At 46.9% G+C, this 23,137-nt stretch overlaps 1 protein-coding gene across 5 annotated transcripts in view; it reads right to left on the reverse strand.

Moving 5' to 3' along the window:
* The window catches only part of SIPA1L3 (signal induced proliferation associated 1 like 3), a 245,329-nt gene that overhangs the window by 146,108 nt on the left and 76,084 nt on the right, over nt 1-23,137 (reverse strand). The window contains exon 1 of one of the 5 annotated variants that reach the window (XM_037818888.1): nt 22,754-23,118. The exons of the other annotated variants lie outside the window; for them this stretch is intronic. The gene's annotated coding sequence lies outside the window, so the exon portion shown is untranslated. Of the gene's footprint in view, nt 1-22,753; nt 23,119-23,137 lie in introns of those variants that run through there. 5 annotated transcript variants of the gene reach the window in all.

Genomic DNA, 23,137 nt, shown 5'->3' on the forward strand with positions numbered 1-23,137 from the left:
GTCCAGGAGACAAGATCTGAGAGGACGACCTAGAAGTATTCTATATGGAATGGCCATGAAATAATGACCCTCACACTCTACGTGCCAGGCTCTGTCCGAGGCATCCAACATTGCTGACTCATTTCGCTGTCTCAATAATCCTAGGAAATGGGTGCTATTATGACTCCCATGTTACAGATACGGAAACTGAGGTACAAACTGGGCAGGAAACCTGGCTCCAGAAGCTGCTCTTGACCACTTGGTAAAGCCGTCTCCCGTTGTGCTGGTCACAAGGGAGGGCGAGCTGCACATTGGCCACGCCTCCCTGTCCCAACTACCCAATGCGCAGGGTCTAAATGCTTCCCAAACACACCAATGCCAAGCTCAAATACCAGCCAGCTCCTCCAAGAAGCCTCTGGGAAGGAGACCTGGCAAGCAGTTAGCCAACTTTTCAGAGTGCAGGGGTCAAATCAGGACAGCTTCAATGAGCCTGCCCCTAGGGGTTCCAGGGTTCTTTATTCTTTTCATACCAGGGACCTTTTTGACAGCCTGGTGAAGAACGGTAGGACCCCTTTCCAGAACATGTTTTTAAATGTATAAAATACAATATACAACATTACAAAGAAAACCAATTATATTCAAATACCAAAATACCTGTAAAACAAAACTAAATTTGAGAAATAGTGATATATGTGTTTATTAATGCGTTAAATGACAAGATCTAGTGGTGGGTCCAATAACCATAGTAATTTAGAAACAGATGAGTATAAGTGACATTTTGAGATACCTGCAACTGTAATGTGATACGGAAATATCTGTGATTCCTACTGGTGACAAAGTCACCAGATTCTCCTAATACTTAATGTGGTTTATTGCTCTAGTGAGTTGAACAGTGGTCCCCAAAAGATATGCCCAAATCCTAATTTCTGGAACTTGCAAATGTGACCATATTTGGAAATACGGTCTTGCAGATGTAACTCAATTAAGGATCTTAGGATGAAGTCATTCTGGATTTAGGGTAGGCCCTAAATCCACTGATGTGTCTTTAAAAGAGAAAGAAGAGGGAGATTTGAAACACCAAGAGAAGACAGAGAGAAGGAGGCCATGCATAGCAAGAGAGAGAGACACCAACACAAGCCAAGAAATGGCAAGGATTGTGAAGAGCCACCAGAAGCTGGGAGAGAGGCATGGAACAGATTCTCCCTTAGAACCTCCAGAAGGAACCAACCCGGCCAACACCTTGGTTTCGGACTTCTGGTCTCCAAAATCATGACAGAATAAATTTTTTTGTTGTAAGCAACTCAGTTTGTGGTGATTTATTAGAGCAGCCACAGGAAACTAATACAGTTGCCTTCTTTCATAAAGGAAGGAATGTTAAATTTCAATTAGACGGTAGTGAAATCCATCCAAGGACCCTTTAGGGATCCATGGAGACCCAAGATTAAGAACCCCTACACCAGATATGAGAAGGTAAAGGTGAAATGGATTCCAAGAGAAGGTACTGCCTGGGGAGGGTGGGAAAGATTCAGAGTCCTGACGAATTTAGTATAGGAAGGTGTCCTTGGCATCTGTTCTTCTGCCCACCCTACAATTCCCCCCTCTGCATCAGTCCCCTGTACCTCACCTTTCCTACTCATGGGATTCCTTTAGGAATGGACCCAACATATAATCCAGGCCTGGTCAACAAAGCTACAACACACCCTGTCTCTGCCCCGACCTCACAGAAGCCAGGCTGATTAGACCCAATAAACAACAGTTTCAGGCCATTTGCTGTAACTATGGGGGAAAGAGATAGTTTATTTCCCCTGGGGTTGCTAAGTTGACCGGATATACCTGCAGAGCTGTCAGGGGCTTGTGTCAGAGCCTGTCTAAGAAAAAAGTCAACACAAAGGAATGCAGAGCCAGGAAGCAGAAGAAAGACAGGGTCCTGGGTAATCTCATTTAAGGCTCTGGATCCAGCCATACCTGAAGCTACCAAATGAAGAATCTCTCTGGTTGTGGGTCCATACATTTCCTTTTATACTTAAGCCAGGTAGCCCTGAATTCCTGTTTGGTTGTACAACCAATGCTTCAACTAACACAGAAAGGCAGAGGTGATTGCAGTTCTTCATTCCCATAGCTCACCCCCAAGCCATTTACTGAAGTACAAAATGAAATTAGAAACCATTACTATATATAGAAACAGAAAATATACAAGTACACATACTTTTTTAAAACTCAGTATTTAAAACTCAGAAACAGACTCTTGGACTAAAATCCAATTGCTATCACTAAGCTGGCTGCCCAGGAAACCCCAACAATTCTAATTTTCAAGATGCTTGGCAGAGCAGAGAGAACCAGGAGCACCCAGAACATTTTCCTTTATCACCACTTCCCATTAGAAAGATTCCTGAGATGATCAGAAAACCCCTGTAATAAAACTCTTATAAAATTTTAATAGCCACCTTTTAAATTGCAGTGGCAACTGTTTTTCTGCTGCCCTACTTTTCCCCCTTTTCTGTCTCAGAGTGATGCAGATGGTTCTTTAGAGGCAGATCAGCAGTGCCATGCATTGGTGTCAAGTCTCTCTGAGCTGGGAACCCACTTCTTGCAACTAACCAACCAGAGGAAGCCAAGCATGTCCATCAGTCTGGGGTTCCTCACAGATGGGACGGGCCACAGCGGCAAGGAAGAGGCTGAGGGGGTGTGGAAACAGCAGCTAAGGTGGGCTCCGGGGCCAGGAGTTCTGTCGAGACCCCGATATCCCAGAACCCCACTCACACCACCTGGGAAGGGAGGATGCCCCTGGAGTTACCCAGCAGTCCCAGCCCACCAACCACAGAGACGGCCCTGGCCCACCTCGGGCACGTGTTGCCGTCACAGGCCAAGCGCCTCGCTTCCAGGGGTTATACCAGGAAACAGAATCCCAGGTGAGAAAACCTGTGAGGCCTGACTCCTACCTCAATGCTCCCACCCCTCAGCCACAGGGACTGGCTCTGGGGGGGACACCTTATCCAAGAAGGGCCAGTCAGACATCCCTAGGACTTCTGCTGGAATTACTGAGGGAAAGAGATGGGATTGGGATGTAAGGCAGGGGCTGTTGAGGGGTTCTTTGCCATTCTAGAAGCCGGCCTGAGAGAGGCAGAGCCCAGAAATGGAGAGGGGAGGATTCCTGGACGGGAGTATGTGAGCAGCTGGCAGGCTAGCTCTGGGATTTTCAGGTACCCTGAGCCTTTAACGTCCCTCTGCAGTTTAAGTCTGTCATTCACAACAGAAATAACTAATAGAACAAGAAGGGACCTCAGAAATCAACAGAGTGCTCCTTCAGGTCTGGATGAACATGACCTTTCTTCAGCAGCTGATGAAACAAAACTGTCACCTCTTTTCTGGGGAAAAATAAAACCAAAATATTGCACGTCTGAAGGATGTCAATGAAGCCCCTCCCCCACTGCCCCCCGAGGACCTGGGTGACAAACCCTTGGATCCAGTCTGATCTGTCCATTTGCTGGATGAGGAAAATGCATTCAGAATGCTTAGACGACTTTCCTGGCTACAGCTCCAAGGGATTTTACCTCAGATTCCCCTGAGTCTGGTTCTCAGGGGAGACTGCAGAGGGTATGGGGAGGCAGCCAGGCAGATTCCAGATCCCCCCACCCCCATTTCACCTATAGCAGTTCTGCTTTATCTGTTTTATAAGTGAGCTTTCAGGGAAGTGTCGGACGAAAGTCCTACCACTCCACAAGAGTCTGGCAATCAATGTGCTGGAAACCAACCCCCTATAAATATTTCAAAGTATTTATATGTTAGTGATACTGGTTTTGGTTCTCCCTGACACCCTGAGAAGTGGACGTTATCACCACGGCTCCACCTGAGGGTGCTTCTGTGCAGTCGGCCCACCACGGAGCTGCTGGGCCAGGCCCAGAACCTCCCTCCTGATCCAGGGGAGTTGGCACACCTCGGCTTTTCTGTTCCTACACTTCTGGACCCTACACTGCTCTCCTCTTTGCGTATATTTCCATCTCAATTCAAACAGAAGGGACCATCCACTCACTCCTTCACATCCACTCAGTAAAGGGGAGTGGTGGGGCTCTCCCCAAAACTCCCCTTTACTTGGGCCTCCCTGAGGAAGAAGGGGTGTGTGCTGGCACCTGCTTTTTGAGTGGGCAGTTAGGCCATAAGGGCAGGACTAGGCCTACTAGCTCTTTTCTCTCCCTGTGCCCAGAGATGGCAGCAGGCTCTCCTCTGCCTTCTGTCTTGGGGCAGTACCCACGCCCTGGGCAGCATCCTCCCAGCCTCTAAGTGGGCCTGGCTACATGTACCTTCTCTTGACCAGGTGGTTATGGGGGTGACGGCAGCCAGGCCTTTCTCCTCCATGCAGCTGGTTTTGTAAGTGGCTGATTTAGGCATTTAGATTTGAGGTGAAGGAGAATCAAGCCTCTTAGGCAGCATTCTCTTTTCTAGACTTTACCAGACCCTTGCACTGGGGCAGCAGGGACCTGCTCACCTACTAATAAAGTGGTTCAATCATCCCTCACTTACAGAAGAGTCCCATTATACCCACTCTCATCCTGTCTTTGCAATAATGACTTAGGAAAACATCTGTTCATTCAACTGCCTCTATCCATGTGCTGAAAAAGAAAAGCTGATATGCAAAGAAAGGAATCTGCCTTGGGAGAATCCAGGCCTCCACTGTCATACTGCAATCATCTGGCAATTAATCATGTTTTGTCTTATGACCCATATTCTATTAATAACATACCCTAATGATTTAGCACTTGTTCTCTCATTCATTTGTTCAGTCCACAAATCTGGCGAAGGCTGGGTCACTAACTTGAGGATCTCACATCCTCATTTCTTGTCCCCCACCCCCACCTCCACCCCACCCCCAGAAGATAAGCACCTTGGTACGGAGCTCTGAGGATTTCACTGTGCCAGGGGGCCTAATGGCTATTCTGCCTCTGACCTCGTCCAGGTAATTCCGTGGTAGAGTGGCTTGCGGACAGGCCTCTGCAGAGAAACTGCTCAGGGAAAACGATGAGTCGCCACTTCACGTACAGCAGGTTGGTCAGAATGTCAGAATCTAACACCACCAAATGTGCTGAGGTTATAGAGTGAGGGGAATGCTCAGTCACTGCTGGTAGGAGTGCAAATTGTCACAAACATTTCTGAGAAGCAATTTGGCAATTTCTTGTAAAGATGAAGAGATACTAATCTCGGTGACATGCTTTACTTCACCCAGTGACTGGGGCCCGGGGCTCTCTGCCAAGCCCCCAGACCCATGTGGCCTTGCAAATTCTCAATTTTGGCTTGAAGCACAAGGTTTATTGTGTTGATTTTACTACATGCCAGGCAATATTCTCAGTTTTTTCACCATTATCTCATTTAACCCTCATAACAACCCTGGGAAATAGGGCCTGTTAGGATCCCCATTTTTAACAGACCAGAAAACAGGCACAGAGAGGTAACTTGCCCTGATCACACAGTAAGTAGGTGGCGAAACCAGAAGAGACTTGAAACCAGTGGGTCCAGCTGCACACTTGTGCTTTTAACCACTAACCATGCTGCTGCCCCAACGCAGGGACTCAGCCTCGAGTGCCACCCACTCCACACACACCCAGATGGAGCAAAGTCCCAAACGCAAAAGGCAAAACACGAGCATTTCTAAAGACAACATAGGATCATTTCTTCATAACTTTGGGGTAGAAAAAAATTTCTCATTCAGGGATTCTGAGAAAGCGTTTGCTCTCCTTACGAAAAGGGACAGCTTCACCCACATGGACTTTTGTTTGCCCATCTCCCTTTTTTCCTCTAGGAATGCGGAGGTGATGTCTGGATTTGACAGCATCCCTCTGTGTTCCGGGACACTGGCCTGTCAGGCAGAAGGGCTGAAGTCTCTGGGTGCCCCGGCATCCTGGGAAAGGAAGGGGGCAGCAGCCGTCTTGAAGCCATGAGGTGGCAAGACAGTCAGCAACACTAGTCTTGACTGTGTTAAGCTACTGAGCCACACCCTCTTCCTCTAGACACTGTTACATGACAAAAATGGCCCCCCGTTGAAAGCGAAACTGACACTTGTGTATTCTGGTACTTGCAGCCAAATGCATTCTTAATTGAAACACCTATTACAGGTATGCTTTGGTAGCCACGTGCTGTTCCATCATCCTGAAGAGTTTGCAAACAGCCACTGACGAAGAAAATGAACCTGAAGGTGTCTCAAAAAGACTCAACTTTACAGATGAACTTTGAGAATCAAAGATTTCCACTGAACATTGCTGATCGGAGGCATCTAGAAAGAGGAGTTGGTGCCTGAATTAGTCCTCGAGGACTTGAATTGGGAAGAGCCTGCTTTCTCCTTTCCAACTTCCAAGAGCAGTTGGGAAGACCATCTTTGTAAAGGCCCAGCCCAGCCCACTGGCATGACTGCATGATGGTCTGCTGGCCCTGGACTCATAGGCTGGGGAAATACTGCACAGCTTGTGGATCCTTTTTCCTCTTGTCACCAGCCATTTGCTAGATGTGCCAACAGTTAAGCCCCTTCTGCACTCCTGTGAAAACAGCTTGTCTATGTGATTTCAACTGCTGGATGCTTCTCTACAAAGCACTTTCCAGATTCCAGCTAATCAGATGGAAGATAGAATGTGGTCAATCAAAATAGGTCAGGCTTTTATTTTTTAATCCTCTTCCTATTCATAATATTTTGAAAGGGAAGGAAAAAAAACACAAAACATTACACAAAACATTATTAACAGTGAGAACTTCTATGGTTACTTAACCTCTTGGTGCCTTAGTTTCCTCATCTATAAAATGAGGCTAACAATAGGGTATAATGAGGATTAAAGTAAATTAAACCATGAAAAATGTTTAGGGAGGGACCTATCATGTAGTAAGCATTCAACAAATATTGAACAGCATTATTCTTATTGCTTTTGAGAAGTCCCCAAATCTCATCCTCTGGTCAACCAAACGGGCAGAGAAAATCACTGCTTTGATTCTGGCCACTTAGGGAAAGGAGGAGGCTTGAAGGTCCAGGCCACTGAACAGAAGCTGGCTACAGGGCTACTGTGAGCAGAAAATATATGTGCAAATGCTAGCTTCCCACCCGTAGCAACTCTTCCTTCCTCCTCAGGATGCTCAACTAAGACTACATTTCCCAACCTTCCCTGTAGCTAATAAGAGGTAAGTGAAAGTTGAGGGACTTCTAGGAAAATTCCCTGGCAGATACAAAGAGCTGGACTATGCCTTTCTGCCCATTCCAAGTCCCACCTGGAGTATGGGCCTGCTGGAACTCCAGCAGTCATACTGGACCATAAGGCCACCTTCGGGATGAAAGCCACATCCTAGGGAGGGTGAAACAGAAAGATAGAAGGATCCTGCTTTTCTGGATGCCTGTGAGGCTGCCATACCACACTGACGATCTCTGGACATTTTACTCACAAGAGAAACCACCTTCCACTGCGTTTACACCATTGTTTTTTCTGGTCTCTGCTACTGGCAGCCAAATGCAGCAGATGCGGAGTTCTGCAGCAGATGCGGAGTTCTACAGCAGAGAAAATTCTCTAGCAACCTGTCACCATTTAAAGTATCCTCATGGTTTAGGATCCCCACTTTATCCTCAATCCCAGGTAGGAAACTAGATACAGAGATTCCCAAAGAATGGGGTTGCAATCATTGTGCCTTAGGAGGAGGTAAAATGAGAAATACACTGGATATGTGGAGTCATCCATTCAACAACTACTGAGCAGTACCCTATGCTGGGCACTGTGCTAGGCAGGGTACTAGGTATAGTGAACAACAGCAGATAGAGTGCTTGCCCCTACAAAGTTTATAGTCCAGAGCAGGGAGAGAAAATAAATAAGCAGGCAAACAAAAACATACGTAAGTACAAATGGTGAGATGCACCATGCAGGAAGTCATCAGAGCACAGAGAGAAGTGCAGCAGCTTAGACTGGGTGATCAGGCAAAGCCTCACCACATGGGTGAATTTAAGCCCAGAATTGAAGGAAAGGGAGAAGGCAGTCATGTGACAAGTGGGGAGAAGAATATCCCAGGAATTACATCAACAGATGAATAGGTAAACAAAATGTGGTATATTCATACTATAGAATATTATTCAGCTTTAAAAAGGAATGGATTTCTCATGGAAGTCACAACATGGATGAACCTTGAAAATATTATGCTAAGTGAAAGAAGCCAGAAACAGAAGGCCACATATTGTATGACTCCATTTAGAGAAAATACCCAGAAGAGGCAAATCCATGGAGACAGAAAGTAGATTAATGGTTGCCACAGGCTGGGGGGAGAGAGAAATAAGGAGTAACTACTTATAGGGCTTATAGGGTATAGGGCTTCTTTGGGGGATGAGAAAAATGTTCCAGAATTAGATAGTGGTAAGGGGGGGATGGTTCCACAACTTTGTGAACATACTGAAAACCACTGTATTGCACACTTTAAGAGGGTGAATTTTATGGTATATGAATTATATCTCGATTTCTAAAAAAACGGAAGTTAAGTGATCAAATGGCCACCCAGACCAAATTACTACACTGGTAATAAAGTCTCCAATAAAAGACAGGTGGGAAAGGAAAAGAATATGCCAGAAGATCAAGGAGAATATATAAGTCTGTTGACAGAAACTCAAAGGAGGCCTGGGTGGCTAGATCATCGTGGCAAGACAAGGAGTGGTATAAGATGCAGGAGAAGTGTACTGGGACCATAACATGCAGGGCGGTGTGGGCTTTGGGCAGGACTTGGGATTTTATTGTAAGGATGATGGAAAGCAGGGGAAAGATGTGTTCTGATTTATATTTTGCGAGATCCCTTTGGCTGGTGCATAGAGAATGGATTGTCGGGGTTAAAAGAAGAAGCAGGGAGACCAGCGAGGCAGCTGCTGTGGTATACAGGGCAGAGATGGTGGTGAACAGAACCGGGGTGAGGGCAAAGGAATGGAGAGGAGACTGGTGAAAATATATATACATATCTATGTATGCATGCATGCCTGTCTGTCTGTCTGTCTGTCTGTCTGTCTCAGGTCAAGGACTAGCAGTTCTTGCCAATAGATTGGCCATGGGGGTGAGAGGGAAAAGGATGATTCAAGATCAACCCTTGTAGGGTCTCCACAATAGTTTTTCCAAAGCATTTTTTTCCTGCCAGATTCAAATTGTTCATGGCACAGCATCAAGAACAGTGCACCAAATGCCTGTTAAATGAACTGAAAAAAAAAAATGAAGAAAGTCAATGCCCTGCTTTTGTGTAGGGCATGTTTTTGTATTTTCAATAACGATGTGAATTCTCAGTTAAAAAAACATTTTTTTTCTTCTCTGGTTTGAGAGACTGAGTGATGATGGTGCCATTTACTGAGGTGGACCACCTTCCACCAGTGGATGGGAGAGAACCAGGAACAAGTAAGGATACTGATTATGTTTTGACTGGAATGTATAATGAAGTAAAAATATATCTGGCCCTAAAAGTGTTTAAATTCCAAGTGTTAAACACTATTATCCCAAGTCAGTTAAGTCAATAGTTTGGCTGCAATAGACCCTATCTCAAGTTGGACCTTTATTATTTCACATAACAACTCTGGACAGGGCCCCATACTTGGTTTAATGCTCTGCTGTCACCATCGTGAAATTATTAACGATTTTATTTCTGAGCCTGTGCTCTGTAAGGGAAGTCTGATGGGACAGTGGGGCATGTGTGTGAGCAGAGAAGGTATGTGCTGTGCACGTCTGTCATTTTTTGCCGCCCCGTTCACGTATAGCATTCCCAACAACCTAGGAGCACCAAACTCCACGATGCTTGGGAGGTCAGCGAGACTCAAAGCGAGTAACGTATTCCATTTACAGATGAGTAAGTGGGGATGCCGACAGCTCCGAGAGGCCATGTTTCCATCAGAACCAGAACCTGCTTTGACACAAAGGCAATGGCATTCTAAGAAACACCCAAGATCCTATCATATCCTTTCTTACTCGTGTCATTACCTGGATTAGCCCAACATGCAGGCTGAAAATGATGACACAGAAAGAAGAGGACAGCAAGGACAGACTAGAGTTCTTCCTCTCAGTCCTCCCTTAACTTATTTGAAGGTGGAGAGTGTGCACGTATCAAGAAGTGAAACAAAAACAGCTGAGTTAGTTTTGTGCTGCATTTCAACTGTTCTGGTAAAAATGAAATACAAATGCATGTACAAGCTAGGAAATCTCAAGCACGGGGTTTTGATGATTCCACATATGCTCTGATGTTTGCATTTAAAACCTGGCATTGCACAATATAGAGATGAATGGTAAAATTCATGCTAATAATTTAAAGTTTTAGAATGACAACAAATAGCAATTAAAAACCACCATGACAAGTTGAGAGAGAGACTGTGGAAGAAAAGAAAAACAAAAACCCTTGTATTTTAGTACCTTTGATGACATTTTCCCCCTGCTTTCTGAGTAAAGGACCCTGTATTTTCATGTTGCACTGGGTCCTGCAAATTATGTTGTCAGCCCTGAGTCCAGAGACACGATGGACTGGTTCTGTTGCCCCAGCCTGAATCCATCAAGGATCCAGTTTCTTCTATGTCTCCCCTCAGCTGCCCAAAGAGTCAGCTCCATCCAGGTCTGCTTCCACTCCTGGTCAGAAGGCAGCTGTTGCTAGTCCTGCGGTGCATTACCACCCCTCGTTGGTTTTCTTAACCTGCCCATACCTCTGTAAATAGGGCCTTCAGCAAATGTTCATCAACATCCCTACACAGGAGCCACCCTCTGTTTTGCTCCAGGATCCTGAAAGATGCAAAGAGGAAATCCCAATGGCCACTACACACCCGAAGCAAGATAAAGCGCTGAGTCAATAACAGCTAAGTCGTTTCTTCTCTGAGGGGGGCACAGGAATAGATAAGCCAGTGAGAAGTGAGTTCTCACTTCTGATGAAACAACCTTATAGGACAGGAAACAAAAGACATGCATCACACAAATCATCTTGCTTTCTTTTTGGAGGGAGCAGGAAAGGCGGAGGGATGCAGCTAAGAGGGTACAGAAAGCACTGTGAATAAATAAATGTGTACTAGCCAGAGGTTGGGAAAAGTCCCAACTTGACCCATACACCTCTTCCTTCAAAAAACAGCCACTGCAAGGGAAGTCCAGCAGAAGAGAAGTCATGACCTGAAGGCGTCACAAGGACCAACCCATCGGCAGCCACGTCCATTCTGAGGGCAACACCAGAACCCTGGAACCAGAGGTAGGACAGTAAGGAGAGGGGAGGCAGACTCCCTGTAGGGAACAACTTCTGGGGCACCATAATCACAGAACCACAGTGCAGACAGGGCCCCATCCAGACAGAGCCTTCCTCCAGGTCCACTACCCCAGCAACAGGACTCATCTTTTTTAGGAGATGGTGTGAGAAGCATCCCATTGGATGACTCTGTGGTGGGCTTGGGGTGCACATGAGGGAAATCACTGCCAATATCTGCCCCACCAAGCTTCACCTGGATCACAACCTGAGACCTGTGTCTTCATTGTTCCCGTAATTCCTCTGTGCTATCCTCACAGGCGGCAGACCTGGTGGCAGCGTGAGCTCTGCACAGATGGCCATACTCTGAGCTTTTTTCATTCTATGGATCAGCTAGGAGGTAGGTCCAATTGCTTGTCAGGATCAGTTCCAAATGCCACAGCACACAGTACCAGAACACATTAGCCTCTCCTGCTCTGAAGAAGGCTCAACACCAACACCATGGGCTCTTCACCTGTGGGCCTGAGTGTCCTCCAAGGTGGGTCTCTAACATTGTCTAACATGGGAGGTTTGTTTTCACCACAACTGAAGATGCTGTTATGTCTCCCACACAGAATATAGAGCTAAGTGGGTCATGCAACATGGAGGAGAATGGAGAATATCCATTCCCCAAACGCAATACAGATACGTATATACATTGTATTTTACATACACAGGATTGTATCATATATAATTCTTGCATCTTACTTTACCTCTCTATATATCACAGAGTATATATACGTCCCTGCATCTTGCTTTACCCCTATATATATATCACAGAAGTGCCTCCAAATCAACTAGTAGTGCTCTTACCCATTCTTTTGGGCCATATTTTATTCAATCATTCCCTGAAAAGTAGGCATTTATTTTATTTTCAGTGTTTGGTTTTTGTTTTGTGGGGTTTTTTTGTTTTTGTTTTTGTTTTGTTTTTTTTTTGGCCACTGCAAGCAATGTTGCAATAATATCCTTTTGTATTGGGGCTATTATTTCTGTAGGGTAGGTTTTCAGGAGGGGCAGTGCTGGGTCATAGCCTATTATGGAACATTATACACCTGTTGAAAAAGGAAAATCTTATTATGAAACAACTTCCAAGATCAAGGTGTAAGAACTTTCTGCCTAACATACGCTTGCTTTCATACTGAGTATCACTGAAGGGCACATCTGGGATAGGTGTCCTCATAGGAGGGGGAACCGGGTGCTCAAGGACAGGGGAGGGAGGTTTATTTTTCACTGTATACCGTTTTCTGCCATTTGAAATTTTTGTCGTGTGCCTGTACGTCTCATTAAAAAAGTTAAAGATTTTTTTTCAGACTGCCTTCTAAAGAAGTCACAATGATTCACGCATCCTCCAGTGACTTGGGAGTGTTTAGTTGAGAGCATTAATGCCCTCTATTTCTCTCCTTCAAGGTTATCCCTTTTCTTTTTTGGCTTGGTACAAACTGAAACATTTCAAATTTTACCTTCTCGTGATCTACAATTCCTCCTGTTTTACAGCCCCTGGGCAGATAGAAGGCAAACTCCCAGAGACGCTAATTTTGACAAGTCAGCCCAGCCAGCACCTCTCAGCAACAAGACAGAGAAACTCAAGCAAAGTCAGAACCAGGTTTTCAGGGACCTGAGGGCTCCAATGACCAGGGTAAATGGGAACAGGGGCTCTTTCCTCCCAGGCTGGCGGATCACACAGTTGTCTTAAATTCACGCTGGCTGAGCCGCCCTTGCTGGCTGGGTGCCTCGAGTGCCCCATATGCCCACAGCTCCTCGGAAAGGGCAGAGGAGGCCTGCAGCAGCAGCAGGCTGCCTGGGGGACCTGCACTCTCGGGAACAAGGCCAGAGTCAAGAGCTACCAGAGAACAAGGGACAAAGAACACGGAAGAAACAACTCCTACAAACAAGAGGCCTTCTAGTTCACTTCCTACCGGCCCAGTCATCCTCCAGTGCTGGCTCAGAACCAAAGGCCTCGCCAGACACGTCTTTTAATCCCCACTGTGACTCACGTAAAGGGAAAACAAACTTGACCTAAATGCACAGAGCAAGGGCCCCAAGTATGGCAGAAACTCCAGCACAGTGCACCTGCCACTGTATCACTGGCTGAAACTCTAGGCTAGTTTGGGCGGGTGGGGGAGTGAGGGGAGGGAGTGGATGCGGCCAGAAGAGAAAGCAGCTCTGGGGAAGGTGGGGGACACGAGAGTCTGGGAAATCTCAAAAGCAGCCTCAATTTCACATGATTTGGATGGCAGCATCAGGCCATGCGTGTCCTGCCATTCCACAGCCAGATTCCACACTGCTCACACTCCACACTCCAGCCTGAGCTAAGCCTGGGGCAGAGCTCTCCATGCAGCTGCTGGAGTGGGGTCCCAGCCTTTGCTGGAGAAGTTTCCTCTACCTGGTATGCCCTTCCTTGTCTTTGATCCTTCAAAACTCAGCTTAGCAAGGATGTGTGTGCATAGGTGTCCGCTGCAGCAGCCTCTGTGAGCGGGAAAAACGGGAGAGAGCCTGAGGGTCCATCACCAGGGATCAGCCAACAAATTCCAATGCAGCCACGCAACAGAATCTTTTGTGCCTCTCCTTCCCTCATCCTCCACTGCAAGTCCATTAGCAAGTTCTGTTTGCCACTTACGCCAAAACATACCCTGAATCCAATCCTTATTCTCCATCTCCTCTTCCTAGGCCAAGCCACCAACATCATCTTTCCCTTGGACAGCTCCATGAGATCCCCCTCTGTCCACCTGAGTCCACTCTTGACTTCCTAGATGCACTCTTCACACACAGCCAAAGGGATCAAAACAAACAGGGAATCACATCAGGCTACTCTCCTGTGTAAAATTCTTCAACAGCACAATCCTGCTTAAAATAACATCCAAACTCCTTCCTAGTGCCACAAGGCCCTGTATGGTCTGACCTCAGGACCACTCTCAGACCTCAATTCCTCCCACTCTCTACCAATCACCCAAATGCTCCTGCCACACTGTTCTTTCCCTTCTAAGCTTACTCCTGCCCCAGGGCCTTTGCACATTTTGGCTTTAGCTATTCTCAAGGCTGCCTTCTTCCCTGCCCTGCAACTGTCCCCTCCTCAAGGAGGCCTTCCCTGATCACCTTTTTCAAGGGGCCCCTATTTCACGCTATTTTCATTCCTTGCAGTGCATTTATCACTGCTGCTATTTTTTGTGTTATTATCTGTCTTGCCAAAGAGAACATAAACTCTATGGGTTACAGGAGCCTCATCTTGTTCACAACTGTATCTCCCCAGCTCCTGGAACAGTGCCTGATGCCTACAGGATGTTCAGAAAATATTTGGCTAAATGAATGCTCTTGCAGCAGTTAGAAAAATAAGATAGCGCCATAAATATCTATGACTTTTCAGTGACTGAAAAAAAGCAAATTGTGTGTAGACACATTTCTATGTGCATAGAAACAGATCCCATGAGACCCACCCTGGGTTCAGCATAATCTCAATGAATACTTCCAACCACCCCAGGAGGGGGGGCATTATTATCATTATTATTATTACTCCTGTATTATAGGTGAGGCCACTGAAGCTCAGAGAGGTAGAGTAATTTACCCAAGACCAAACAGCAGGTAACAGGGGAGCCAGGGCTCTATCCAGCCAGCCTGTCTCCAGAGTGTAATTCTTAACTGAACTATTCACAGTCCTGACCCCTCTGCCTGTCCCTCCCCAGCCCTGCCCTGACCCTTATGACTCTATTTTCCCATTCATAGTCCTGACTGCTCAGGGCTGTCACTGTCTGGGGACAAGTCTGTCTCTTCCCATGGACGGTAAGTCTGGGAGGACAGGGCCTGAGGCCACTGTGTCCCCAACATCATACAGACCAGAGCAGATGGCCAATAAATGTCTGCAAATGAGTAAATGGTATACACCTTCTTTGAGAGGAAATAAGCATTCAACAACTCATTCCAAATGAACCGTTTAACCATCAGTGTAATTTAGGCCATGAAGGAGGAGTCCAGGACACTGGCCAATGTGCAAGCGTATAATAGGGAGGGGGCGTTGACCTGGTGTGGGAGTCAGGAAGGGTCATTTCAGTGGAGCTCTGCAGGAAGAGCAAGAGCCGGCAGGTGAACAAGGATGGGGAAGAGGTTCCAAGCAGAGGGACCTGCATGTGCTTGTGTGACCCCTGGCTGCTTGTTGCTGTTCTCAGTCCTAATGGGACAGGTCAGCTTGAACCAAGGACATCTGCTCAGGAATGAAATATTCCTGTGTTCGGTCTGGAAACCCAACATGCTCTCAGGTCAGATTCTGGAGCCATGTTCACTGGGGAAGCCAGCACAGCACACCAACTTGTGGCATGTACAGAAGCACTTATAACTGTGTGCCAGGAACCATGCTCCATTCTTTACACGCATAAATTCACTAAATCTGCATCCTTTCTCACACCCATTTCCCAGCTAAGGAAACAAACACTCAGAAGAGTCAAGAGATAATTATTTAACGTTGACCCGGCTAGTGGGTAGCAACACGGGATTTGAACCTGGGATCTGACCCACCTCACTATGCCTTTTCAAGGCTGTGGAGATCATACTACCCTCATTCAGAGTCTCATGGATTTTTGCTGAGGTGAGAGTTTCCAAGAATTTGGCAATCCTGGCAACAACACCAGCCTGGATTACAGACAGCAAACGAGGCAGGAACAATGCTGGGGGTGGGGAGTGGGCCCTGGCTGGCACCAGGAGGCAAGCATAGGGATGGAAACTCCGAACCTGGCCTCAGGATAGCAGAGAAACATGGAACCTCCTAGAGGAACGTGTGGACTGATCGGGAATAACATTAAGGAGAAGCAAAATACATTCTGGGAGCAGTAAATATGGTTATTGCATGTATGCTCATCTCTGGAAGGACAATCCGTAAATGGAAAACCGGTAACAGCCTCTGGGGAGGGGGAGATGAGGAGCAGGGGATCAGGGATGAGAAGGAGACTTTTCACTGCATATACTTTAAAAATTTTAACCTTTGAATAGATGACCAACTCAAAAGACAGGTAAAATTAACATTATAGAAATAGATAAGAAATACATATGCATATATACAGCAAGATGGTATGTAACTCAATCCCACAAAAATAACTGAGGTTTAAATATTAGTTCTTATTTAGGGCAGCTCTACCACCTACTATCTTTGTGGCCTTGGTCAAATTACTTAAGCTTTCTAGGACTGTGTCACCATCAACGTGGGGGTGGGGTGGGGCAGGATAGCAATTAGACAGACTGAGCTGGAATCCCAGCTTTGCTACTTCCTGGCTGTGCGATTTGGGCAAGTCACTTAAACTCTCTGTGGTCCATTTTCCTCCAACTGTAAAACAGAGATGACATCAACACTGGACTCAAAGGGCTGTTGTAGGGATTCCACGAGATGACACACATAAAGGACTGAAAATGATGGATGACACTCATTGTTCAATAAATTACTATCACCATTATTACAAAAGTTAAATGAGAACAATCATTTCAAGGTTTTGTATGTAAAAGCGCTTAGTACTGTGTCTACTCTAAGGTAGCCACTCACAAGAGAGCTACTGTATTACTGTTATTCCTATCACTTCATTCACTCACTCGGCAAAGTTCCGTACACGGAATGTTCTACAGAAGACTTTACAACTTTAGCAAAGCAGACTCGGTCCCTTCCTTCTTGGAGCTGACATTACAATGGATGTAAGCTGAGCGGTTCTGGGAAGAAAGGTGGTGGAGGCAGTCAGGACAGGCCCCCTGGAGTGATGTTTAAGGAGAGATCAGAAAGAGGAGTTAGCAGGAGTGAACTCGTGGAATCCCTACAACAGCCCTCTGAGCCCAGTGTTGATGTCATCTCCGTTTCACGAAGGAACAGGGAACAAAGGACTTGAGTAGAGAACAAGAGAGGTGTGTGGCTCTTAAAGGAATGGCTAAGAGGGAAGAGAGCTGAGGGAGGGGAGGGCGTGGGATGAAGTTGGGGGGGTTGGCAGGCAGGGCCACACTGCACTGGGCCTAGTAGGCCACACTGAAGACTTGGCCTCTCCGTAGGGGACCGCTTCAGGAGAATGGAAAATGCACTAGGGCACATGCCTCATTTTCTAGCAGTTCTGGAATGAAATGAGGTTTCAGTGTCACTGGTCAAGAAGTATAGCCCAATCTGTCCTCAGGGGTCCAGGTCCTGCTTTAAAGGCTTCCAGGTCAGAGGACCTGCTAAGGGGGCAAAATGGGCACCCAGGCAGGAACAGAGGGAATGACTCCACGCCTGCCTACCGCTGACTGACCCAGGAGGAGCCTCTAACCTCGGCTGGGCCTACCACAAAGGACACCCCGACCCCTGGCCATGGTTAATCAGTCCAGAGGGAGCTGGCTGACGAAGCTGGGCCAGTGAGGTCCTTCCCTGTGCTGTTCTGGACTTGGGCTAAGAAAACAGCAGGCTTATTCTCTTTTTCTGAGCTTCTACTGCACAGTGCACACCTTGGGTTGGTGGATGGTCAGGTTTCCCAACCAGCAGGGGAAAGACAGAATAGGAGTATGTGGAAATGAATAAAGCAGACAAACAGGGAAAACAAAGTGGAGAGGAAGAGAATCCTGATAGTGGCATTTGCCTTTTGGTTCCACTCCACATGCTGGTTGCTTCCCAGTGCCCACTCTGCCCCTCCCCTCTGAGTGGATTTGGGGGAGTAATCAGCCACCTGGTGTGACCCCATCCCCCTGTCACAGTAACTGGTTCAGGAAGGTCCCATGACCTAGGCGAGTCCAATCGGAGAGGAGCTCGGGAATTGTGTATTATGGTTGGGGACAGATACCCTCTCTATTTCTTGGACAGGGATGAGGAGGCATAAGCCTGGGCTGTTTCCTCGAGGGGAACCAGTTTTGAAGCTGACACTGGCATGAGGGGGAAGAACAGAGCAACAGAAAGAAAGTGGGTCACTGGTGATACCAGAATTCCTGGACCAACCAGCCCAGAAGCATGACCACCTCTGGGCTTTCCAGTTGCCTGAGCCAAGCCCTTCCCCCAGGGTTTATGTCCCTTTGAGTTGGTGTTTCTCTTACCAAGTAACTGACCAGTACATAGTAACTGCAACCAAGTAACTGACCGGTACATAGTCCTTCCAGAGGCCCTGCTTCCGTTTTCTGGGCCATCTTGGCAGTCTCTGGTTAAATCTCCCTTTTCTGCTTAAGCTGGCCTCATTGATGTAACACGACAGGCCTAATGAACTCAAGGTTATCTATGAGAGCAGTGTAGCAATTTGGCCGGTGACATAACTGCCCTGCCACAGTTTCCCCAGCTGTGAAATGGGGATAATAATAAACTCTAAAATGGGTTAAGGGGATTAAAAATGGTTTACCTAGCACACTGTAAACTCTCAACACGTTAGTGATTATTCTTCTAAAGCACTGAAGAGTAGTGAAAAGCTCTCTAAATCAGGAATTAGCTATACCCCCACCCCACCCCCATCTTGTTTGCAGTTCTTTTGTTCAAGTCGGCAAATTCTTTCTACACAAACAGTCCCAAAGAGCACCCAGCCCAGTTTCTGTCAGAACGGGTGTCAAATCTGGCATCAGGGGGGGTGAGGGTGGGGGTTGAGGCGTGTCTGAATGAAAGGGATTTGACTCAACTTCTCCAAGGGTGGGGTGGTGGAGGAAGCCCTCATGAACTCATTTCTCCATCAAAAACAAGCCAGGTTTAAAGTTTCAAAACATAAGCTGGGGCCTGCTGGCACAGTCCCACAGGAGGACAAAGGAAAGCGAGCCCGAACTGAGAGAAGCCACGATGTGGCAGGTCCCACAAGTGACTGTCGCGAGGAGGCTGGGCTCCCGGGCTGGCTTCCAGCCACATCCGCTCTCTGTGCAGCTCTGAGGCAGCAGGAAGAAGGGACCCCACCACGGTTTGCATTTACAGCTGGGAACTGGCACCAGCACGGCAAACTCAGGAATAAACTCAGTCAGGAAGTGAGAACTGGAAGATGCTTCCATGGCAACGCCCATCCAGAGATCCCTGCCCACAGCTGGAAATGTTCAGAAGCGAGGCTTATCTAGGGATGTACACCAACTTTAGTTTTTCCATTCACACCCAAAATATTTAAAACTTCACTTCTTTGGGGGAGCCCTCTGGGAAGCCCCTGTTCTGCAGCTCAAAAAAAAAAAAAAAAAAACGGATCCTTTTTCAGGACACTTAAAACACAGTACTCATCTGGGCAGCTCTTATTCCTTGTTTTCTCCCTTCCTGCCTGCGGGCTCAGCAAGGGAGGGGCTGTCTGCCTTGCTCACTGCCTGGGCCCAGAGGACACCCTAGATCGATGTTTACAGAATAAACTAACTGGCCTGATCCCAAATTCACTGTTATTTCTAGCTTTAGCTAACACCTAAGCACTGGTGTGTACATGGCAGTGAGCTGAGAGTGCAGGACACCTCCTGAGGTACTATGGTTGTGTCCAATTTCAAATGAGGTTCCTTCTCCAGATGAGATCCACAAAGAATTTGGGTTTTTTCATCTCAAGAGCAGGATGGGAGAGAACACAAGTACCTGAAAACAAGGCTAGGCAAGGGGAGGGGTGGATGTGGCGGAGTTGGTTTAGATAACAAAAATGTTCTGAGTAGAAATTTCACGGGGCTCAAGTATACCTCAGCAAGGAAGGCTGGGGCAAGGGCTTCTTGGGACACTCAAACATTAAATTGCAGCTGCATTCTGGGCTAATTCCACCCAGCCTCCCCAGAAGCCAGAGCTCATGTGATTTCTTACCCTTTCAAATATTTTTTCCTGTTTATGAAAATGGTATATATTAAAAACTTGGAAAATTAAAAAATAATAATAATAAAGAAATACCTAAAGAAGAATATAAAATTACCCACTGTCTTCCCACCAAAGGTTAACATTGTAAAGATGCTGGTTCATTTCTTTCCTGTCTTTTTTCACTGTGAGGATGTATACAGAAAAGGGGAGAGAGAGATATCCCTCTCTTCAAAGTACTTTCACCTCTGTTTTTCTAGGAGATTTTGAACATGAAGTAAAAAAAAATCTTTAAATGGCCAAATTAAGCCTATTTTCTCCAAACTACAAATCATTCAGGTAGAAGGAAGCTTCCTTCTTCCTCTCCTCCAATTTCTGCTTCCAACCGAAACCCTACTATATGTAGATCAGCTGTTCTCAACCCTATCTGTGCATCACCAAAATAATAAAAATTGCCCCAGCCAAATATTAACTGAGTAACTACTATAGAAGAGACAGTTTTAAACTCTTTACAAGTACTATCTAATTTAATCCTTACAACCCTATGAGGCAGGTACTATAATCATTTTACAGATGGGGAAACTAAGTCACAGAAAGGCTGAGTGACTTTCCCAAGGTCACATGGACAGTAAGTGGTACTGCTGGGATTTGAACCCAGGCCATCCGGCCCCATGTTCACACTGCTCAAGACCCTGGCAAAAATGACACCAACTATGAGCTTTAGGGCAAGGTTCCCAATGTCCCTATTACCAGGTCTGTCATCAGGATTATTCATAATTCTCTCCAGACTCATTCTGTTTCCTAAAGGAAATGAGAAATTGCTGTAATTCAGCAAAAGCAGGACAGCTGGAAGCTACAGCTGACCACATCCCCACGTGGGTCTCCTGTTGGGCTGCCCATGACACATTTTTAAACAATGACCTTTCTGGAGGGCACCTGGGGTCAGTTCCTGGCTCAACTGATGGTAACTCACCCAGGCCCAGGAAGAAATGCGAAGGCCCCTTCCTTAACTTCCACAGGGCAGTGGGATGGAAAATATGTCAAGCTCTGGGAAAATGGCAGCCCACCACCTATTTACATGTGAAAAAGGACGAAAGGTGGCTGCTGTTAGGCAGGGCTGGGCAAGCACTTATATGTTCAGAAGATTAGTGGGGCTGCAGTCAGTTTTTGGTTGCTGTGGAGGACTGGTCAGTTACATTTTGCCAAATCCTTGGGAGAAAAACCACTCATGGCTTCTCTATCCCACAGCAAAACCAGGCCCACCACCATGGTGGTGGCGGTGGTGGCAGAGAGGTGGTGGTCCCAGAAGTTTGGCCCTCCCTTCTGGGGTGTGAAGGAAAAACCACCATTTCCAGAAAAGGTGGATGAATGCCCTGTTCATAGAAAGAGATGAGGAATGGCTACCAGTCTTCCAGCTTCTGAGCCAAAAGGATCTGAGGAGAGAAGGACCAGGAGAACAGTGGGCTGCAAGGCCTGGGTCCAGAGCCCTCCAAACTGCCAGGGTGCAGCAGGAAATTCGGGAACTTTTCACCACTTCAGGATTTCGAGGCTTCTTTTGTGTGTGTTTTGGAAGTGATGATAGTGCTGTTGTATTAACATTTTTTGAAACATAGAAAGGTACAATGAACCCCTCACCCTCACCCGACCCCATGTACTCAAACCCAGATTTTACAAGTATCAAAATTGTTACATTAGCCTCACCTATTTCTATTTATTCCTTTTCTTCCCCTTTTCCTTCTTGCTGAAGTATTTTAGAGCAAACCACAAACATCATGTCAGTTAACCTTTACACATTTCAGTTTGCAGCTCTGAAAAAAAAGGACATTTTCTTACATGCCCACAATATTAGGCTGGTTTTGTGTCCAATCAAAAGGACAACGAATTTTTTCCTAGAAGAAAAGACCCAGTCCTGAAGAAGGAACAGGGAAATGGGTCACCTCAGCTTCTGCGGATGGAACAATGCCTTTCTGGAGGGCCTTTTGGCAATACAAATCCCAAAAGGTCTTCCAATCACACGTACCTTCTGACTCAGATATTCCACTCACGCACTCATCAAAAAACTACTTACTGATGTCTGCCATGTGCCTGGCACTGTTCTAAGTAGTTCTCCCCTGGTACAGATGCGGAAGCTGAGGCACTGAGAGGTAAAGTCACATGCCCAGGGCTACACAGTTCTCAGATGCCAGAGCTGGGATTTGCACCCAGGCGGTCTGGATTAAATGGTAATACCAGGTCCTGCAAGGGACCATTTCCAGCCTTCCACTTGGGAGGCCACGGCTCTAGGTTCCACAGAGCACTCCCTAACCATACGGGTGAATGCCTGCTATGTGGAATCCGCCCCAAACCCTGCTGAAGGTTGCACAGGTAGTAGTAGATCCGTGCTATGTACTCAGCATCTCGCTTTTGACCTTCAGGACCCACTTCTCCACCAGGGGAAGGTGTGGCTCACTGTGCTCGTCCTTCCCCCAGCCCCAAACACCATCGTCAGGGACGGGCACATGTCCCATACTATCCAGTTAGGGTCTTCCCTGGGCCTAGTCTAAAGAGGATAAGAAGTATTCTCTCCACTGGGTTGATAAACTAGGATTTGCACCTGGATCCAGCCTGCCTGCACAGTGGAGCCAAGCAGGACGAGGGAGAAACAGCCTCAATGATACATCTGAGTCCCCCGATAGAGTTTGTCTGCAGCTCCCCTCCTCTTGACTTCCAGTGACAACAAATTCATCTTACAACCAAAAGAGCCTTGATTAAGCCACCCAGCACACACCTCCCCCCACCTTTTGTTCATTTGGTTCCCTCTGCCTGGGACCCACCTTCCTCACACCATTTCCCTGCACACGCAGCAGGACGCCTACTCACCTCTCAAAGTCCAGCCCAATCACTCCTCTTCTCTCTAGTGCTCCCTGACCCTGCCCAAACAGAATCCCCTTTCTTCTGTGTTCCCGCAGCTCTCAGGGCTCCTGCTCATCATGCTGCACTCTGGCCATCTGGGTGTCTCCTACTGGGAAGGCAGTACCATACGGGAGTTAGGAGCACAGCCCTGCAGGAGGAAAGACGGGGTTCAAATCCCCGCTCTGCCTCTACAAGCTCTATGACATCCTGGGCAAGCCATTTTCTCTCTCTGATCCTTGACTTTTCTCCTCTGTACAGGGGGACAGTAATAGTAGCCGCCTGCAGCAGACACTTGGTTGGGTAGCTTATAGCTATTCCCAGCCCCTGTCTCTTGCTTGCCCCCCATGTCGG

The sequence above is a fragment of the Choloepus didactylus genome, chromosome 27 (genome assembly GCF_015220235.1).
Source record: "Choloepus didactylus isolate mChoDid1 chromosome 27, mChoDid1.pri, whole genome shotgun sequence".
NCBI classification, from domain to species: Eukaryota; Metazoa; Chordata; class Mammalia; order Pilosa; family Megalonychidae; genus Choloepus; species Choloepus didactylus.